General features: G+C 47.8%; 1 protein-coding gene across 4 annotated transcripts in view; it reads right to left on the reverse strand.

Moving 5' to 3' along the window:
• The window catches only part of ZNF532 (zinc finger protein 532), a 54,208-nt gene extending 47,652 nt beyond the window's left edge, over positions 1-6,556 (reverse strand). Inside the window, exon 1 of one of the 4 annotated variants that reach the window (XM_060280343.2) lies at positions 6,422-6,556. The gene's annotated coding sequence lies outside the window, so the exon portion shown is untranslated. Of the gene's footprint in view, positions 1-1,567; positions 1,700-2,206; positions 2,332-5,334; positions 5,468-6,421 lie in introns of those variants that run through there. The other 3 variants (XM_088652850.1, XM_060280344.2, XM_088652849.1) reach the window with 3 other exon arrangements.

Consider the following 6,556-nt stretch of genomic DNA (forward strand, 5'->3'; position numbering starts at 1 on the left):
AATTCAACACACAAAAATGGAATCACAGCACAGTTGTCCCTCTCCCCACCCCCAGCCATGCAAGCTATTTAATGCCCTGCGTAGATCTGAGACACACAAAACAGTATACCTGGTGTTTTTTTATTTAAAAAAACCCAAAACACCTCCATATCAAATGTCTGCAGGCTTAAGAGACCACATGCAACTTTCAATACACTGCAATTTATTCCTTAAATACCTTATGTCATCTGCTGCACAATCAGGAAATAAAGAGGTTCCTTAATGCTTGTGTCACCCTCTAAATGCAGCCAACCTTCCCTGTCACCAGCCTCCATGGAACTTACCCAATCAAAATACTCCCAAGGCTTTTAAGATTGTCTACTTTATTCCGCTTGAATACAATGGACAACCTAAATTTCAAACTATATCAGAACAATTTTTTTTCATCCTACTGTTTATCCTCCATCTTTATTTGGGCTCCTTCTCTCCGCACCCCCCCTTTTCTCCCCCCCCCCCATGACTGCAGATTTATAATTCCAGCTGCCAGCTAGGGCAGGGTGGATTTTTAGAAACATCATAATGCCCGTAAAAATTCCAGCGTTCCTGACGATTTCCTGTTTTAGGAAGTCACAGTTTTCTAGCCGCAGAATCCCCAAAGGCAAAGAAATGTTTAGTGCTCCAATATAATCTCTGAGAGCCTTTGTTCTTCCTTTTGCCACATTCATTATTGCTTTCTCCTACCTCCCCCCCCCCCGCTCCCTTTCTCTTGAGTCTCCAGCTTCAGTAGAAGATGCAAAATGCCTGCTCTAATCCAAGCACATATTTATTTCTTAAGGAAGGAAAACAAATCTTATCCATTATCTAATGCTCTGAAGCTTTGAGTCAGGAGGAGACATTCCTTACCAGCTGATGCACTGTCCATCCGGTTTCCTATTTGTATGTAATTAATTCTCGAGTGTTGTAATTCATGCTACTAGTAATCCACTGGAGTTCTACACAAAACCTTTTAAAAAAAGCATCCCCTCTGTTGGGCTGCAAAAGCCTCCATTACAATACAATTTAGTAAGCAAAATGCATAGCTTATCTGGCATTTGTACACACACTCAATGTCTGCCCCCCAAACTCCTTTCCCTTACCTCTCAACAAAACGAGATAGAGAAGGAAAAGGGGCAAGGTTATTTAGTTTGGCCGAAAGAGGAAGGACATAAGAAATCATCACTTTTTTAAATGTTTAGATGGAAAATTATAAAAGTTCAATGGGCCAGTAATGCAAAACAGTCCTCTACCATGTGGTCCATGATTATGATTGTCATACAGGGGCCTGTTCTTTTATGAATCAGCAGAGGAAAGAAAATTCCCGCCTTTAAGGCACTGTACACCAAACAAATGCAGTACTGTTAGCCTGGCTATCAAAATAAACCATAGCTTTAATCCTATTAAATCTGGACAAATTTAATTGCGTTTCTTCGCCTGATTTAGACCACTGCTTTTTTTCCACCAAGGTGTGCAACCACAAAAATGCATTCAGGCTCTGCATACATGTTCCTCAATGCCATTGTGATCATAGTCAAATAATACCATAGCTCACCTTGTGTACCTTGGGCCTGTGACAGATTTTTGTTTTGGGGTTTTTTTTAATGCCAATGATCAGCTATGCAACCACAGATATGCATAGCCACTGCAAACCTGAAAGGGTTAAAGGCAGCCCCAATCAATAGGCCTGCAAGGAGAAAAAGAAGAGAATGCCTTTTAAGCCTCTTTTGAAAATGCTTTCATGAGCAATTCTACAACAACACACAGGGTTCCTTTGGCCTTTAACAGTGACACAACACACACAGAGAGACATATAGACTTAATAATGCTATTTTCTTTCCTGAAAAGAAAGCACCCTGTAAAATACAAAACAGCATGCAAAGCAGCAATCCTGACTCACAAGCATAGAAATACAAATCTTTCAATCCGTATTTTTTTTTATTTTGTGCAGCTGGAGAAAACAAAAACGCCACAACCCAACACCTACATATCCAAGTGTGCCACCTAGTAAAGCAAACCGTTTTTTCCTTTACAAAAAGGGTGATAAATCTCAGTTCTTGTCCATTACTTCAGCAAAAGAAAACAAAAAAGGAGATTTAAAAAAAGGCATGAACCAGCCAAAAGTAATCTCAGTTACTGAAAATATGTACACAGATACACAGAATCCTTTATGACTATTACAGTAGCCACATACCAGTGCTGTGTGTCTAAAGTGTGCATTCACATATTGTTATGGGATGGTATCTTTCTGCAAGATCCTCTCTGCTTTTGGCTGCCATGGAGGGAGGAAGCTCTCCCACTGTAGTAGCTCAATGACTGCATTGTGTTCAGGAGCTGATCTGCCTCAAACCAGTTTCAGCCGGTTCTGGTCACCCTACATAAAAAGCTATGGCAACCCTCGCTGAGTTGCCAACAAGTCCCTGAAAATCAGAGGGAACTCGGGGGTTGTTTTCTTCTCTGGTGCAAGGGCAATTTCTGCCCTGGTTGCCCTCCTGTTTTCAATCGCAGACCCCCCTTCCCCCCCCCTACACAAGCACGCAACACCACAACAGCATCACACACACACACCCGCCTCCTCTTTTCTTCTTCCTTCACACAACTTACCTCCCCCAGAAACCTGGCCCGAAAAGCTGTGTGTGTGTGTCTCTGTAGCTAACAAAAGAGAGACCGCAATAAAAATAAAAATAAATCCCCACAGGATCTCCTTTTGCTGCACAAAGGATTCTCGGACAGAGGAGCAAGAGGGTGGCTGCTGCCAAGCAGTTCCCCCCCCCTTTCCCCCAAATCGCGGCTCCCCAAGAGAATAAGATGCTTCTAATGAGAGCCACCGCTTCTCTTACTGCCCTCCTCACCAGGGCATCTTCAAAGCAAGGCTTCCTGACTCAGAAACCAACCCATCCTTGCAATATTTGGGGAGGCTGAAAGGAATCCTCTGCCCCTGGTCCATCACTGCTTATTATGGGTCTGTTCAACCCACAGCAACGCATATATAAAACCCTGGCCTTGTGGAGACAGAGTTCCCCCCTCCCTGACTAGAAGGTGGTTGAAGAGCAAGGCCTTTCCCTCACCTACCCACATCTCCATCCTCAGGAAGAGCTGTCTGCCCTTTGCAAATGGATGCTGGAGTCGGCAGGGAGCCAAAGGCAAAGAGACCCAACTTATTCTAGTTCTGCCTTCATCCTCCTGCCTGCTGAGGTCTACAATGGCAACAGTGAAACTAAGGAAGAGTGGGCTGGCTTGAGAGTTGGTGGAGGCAGTGCCCCATTCACCCTAATGGACTAATGAGGGATACTATGGCATAAAGTGCAACACCAAACCATGGTTTTCCACATGTCCCCTGGACACAGGCTCCAGCCTCTGCCTTTAACAACCTTAGGGGGGACCTACCCACATCTCCATCCTCAGGAAGAGCTGTCTGCCCTTTGCAAATGGATGCTGGAGTCGGCAGGGAGCCAAAGGCAAAGAGACCCAACTTATTCTAGTTCTGCCTTCATCCTCCTGCCTGCTGAGGTCTACAATGGCAACAGTGAAACTAAGGAAGAGTGGGCTGGCTTGAGAGTTGGTGGAGGCAGTGCCCCATTCACCCTAATGGACTAATGAGGGATACTATGGCATAAAGTGCAACACCAAACCATGGTTTTCCACATGTCCCCTGGACACAGGCTCCAGCCTCTGCCTTTAACAACCTTAGGGGGGACCTACCCACATCTCCATCCTCAGGAAGAGCTGTCTGCCCTTTGCAAATGGATGCTGGAGTCGGCAGGGAGCCAAAGGCAAAGAGACCCAACTTATTCTAGTTCTGCCTTCATCCTCCTGCCTGCTGAGGTCTACAATGGCAACAGTGAAACTAAGGAAGAGTGGGCTGGCTTGAGAGTTGGTGGAGGCAGTGCCCCATTCACCCTAATGGACTAATGAGGGATACTATGGCATAAAGTGCAACACCAAACCATGGTTTTCCACATGTCCCCTGGACACAGGCTCCAGCCTCTGCCTTTAACAACCTTAGGGGGGACAGGTTCGATCATTTCCTCCAGGTGTTGCTGGACTAAATCTCCCATCATCCGTTGCTCTTGGTCATTCTGACTGGGGCAGATGGGAAACCAACACCTGAATTACCCATGAGGGTAATTCAAAACCATTTTTACCAGTTTCTTGGTTTGTATTTGCATAAGCTTTTTTTAAAAGGATTAGTCCATTTCATTCAATCCGGGATGGGGAAGCTGAGCTGTTGGGACTCCAATTCCCATCATTCCCAGCCAGTACGGTCAAGGAACAGGGATGATGAGGTTGGAGTCCAACGTCATCTGGTGTCCCATCCATGACAGGGTAGAAGGCTCAACTTTTCTTAACAGCTTATTGCCAACCCTAAAACAGAGCAACTACCATTGACTTGGTTTGCTAGCAAACAAATACAGGAGTCTCCACCATCCTGACACAATTACAGCTTCATCATATTATATTATATTATATTAATTGTATTATTAATCCCTCCTATTTCTGCTTCAGACTATAACTGCTTGGCTGCTTCCATACTGGGAAGATATGGAATTCTGCATTGCCCAACTACCAGAAGACCTGACCATGCTAGCATCCTCCTGATGCCACCTCACTATCACCCACCCCCACTTTCTTCTCAACGTGGGTCCTACCCACATTTTCTCTACCACACTCTTCCTCATCTCCTTCCATACTCTGTCACATGCCGCCACCCCTCACTCAAAAGTCCCTCGCTATTGTTCCTAGGTGCGGGACCACACATTTTGCATCCAGTTTAGGTAGCAGGTGATGTGAAAGGCGGAGAGCAGACTGGGCAGGTCTAGACGGACAAATAGGTCTAGCCTAGTATAAAGGAGCTAACCAATAGTCCTAAGATCTCTACAGAGGTGGGGCCCTTTTGTTATCTTGGCAACAAAGGGACACTGAAAACCCACCTGCTTCCAAAGCAAGCACAAGTAACATAGCTTTCACTACTCCCATACTAGGGCAACATTCAGTGGGTTAAGATTTACTACCCCTTGCTGCAAGGAAATCATGTTTACTCCAAAATCCATAGCTGGGCATTAACTTCATTGAGTGGCGCACTTTTGGGCTGGATCCAACCCAAACATTGCTCAACTGTGGATCTGCACTTCCCCACTCCTCCTCGCCTTTATGGACCAACATAGCAACCTTTCTTGTTCCTATTTACTAAAGGATGCCTTCAAGGTGTGAGCGACCTCACCCAGTGGCCCCATCTGACAGCGAGACAACGATTCCTGGCCTCTGGGTCTTTTCAATCCAGCTCCACTCTAATTGGGGCTGCGAGAGTTACGCGCCCATTACCTGGGAGTAAGCCCCACTGCGGAAATCCTGACTAAAAGCGCGCAGGCCTGCGCTGCACCAAGAGGCCCAGGAAGGGCGCCGCGGGCGAGAGGAGGAGGCTGCGCCAGTTTTGGAAAAACAAGAGAGGCCCAGGAGGTATAAATGGAAGAGGCCATTGTGCTGCAGTCTCCCGCGGGTTCTTTCCGCACGCAATAAATACCCACTTACGGGCTGTGTGCCATGGGGCCGGGGTGGGAGTGGGTGGGGAGGAGGGAGCGGACATGGGCTCCTAATGCATTTAAACGTAAGAGACACGCACACAAAGAAAGGCCCTCCCCAGGAAAATCGCTTGGCCCCATATCCGGCTACAAAGAAAGCACTTTAAAGGGGGGGGGCTGTTTAAGTACACAGGCTTTATTTATTCAATTTTTAGAAGCATACAACGGCGTTTGAAATTTAGCCAGGAGAAGGCCTCCCTCCCAAGGCTTGGCGATGCAGGCCAGCTCCAAGATGCCCCCGGCAGCAATCCTTCTCCCGGGTCTGGAGCGCGCGGCAGAGGCCTAATCTCCGGCGGCTGCAGCAGCAGCAGCAGGCGCCTTGCCTGTTCCCGGGCGAGCTCCCGGGCTGCAGAAAGGCTCCAGCGGCCTTCCTGCCTGCCGGCTTCCTTCCCTAGCTTCTACCGGGCGGCTGCTGCTGCTGCAAGTGCTCTGAAGCTTCGCCTCGCTTCACCACCACCACCCGGCCAGGTTTCTCCTTTCCATGGCGCGTAGGCGCTGCAGCGGCAGCTCCGGAGAGGAACCAAGCGGCTGTTGCTGCTGCTTTTGGGTTTTCCTTCCCTTGCAAGCTCCTGCAAATATCCAGGAGGGAGGGGGTGTTAAAATAGCATGTCCTGTGTATTTTTTAAAAAAATGGGGTTCTCCCGTGGGAGGTGCATCAGGCAGAGGCCCCACCAGGGTGGGGAAAAGAAGAGGCAAGGAAAGGAAATCAGCACCATCATCATCATCATCGCCACCAAAAAAAAGAACCACCGTCTCTCTCTCTTTTTTCTCTCTCTCCCCGACTCTCCCCGCACCGCATGCAAACTGCTCACACCCCCATGCAAACAGACCTGCTGCTGCTGGTAGCCTTGGGCAAGAGGCCAGTGTGCTGCCACCCGGGGAGGGGCTGTTCCTGCAAGGGGTGCTTTCAGGCAGACATGTTTAAGAGCTCACTGCTCTCTCTCCTTTGCCAAGAGGAGCCTGCA

The sequence above is a fragment of the Zootoca vivipara genome, chromosome 10 (genome assembly GCF_965207765.1).
Source record: "Zootoca vivipara chromosome 10, rZooViv2.hap1.1, whole genome shotgun sequence".
Classification (NCBI taxonomy): domain Eukaryota; kingdom Metazoa; phylum Chordata; class Lepidosauria; order Squamata; family Lacertidae; genus Zootoca; species Zootoca vivipara.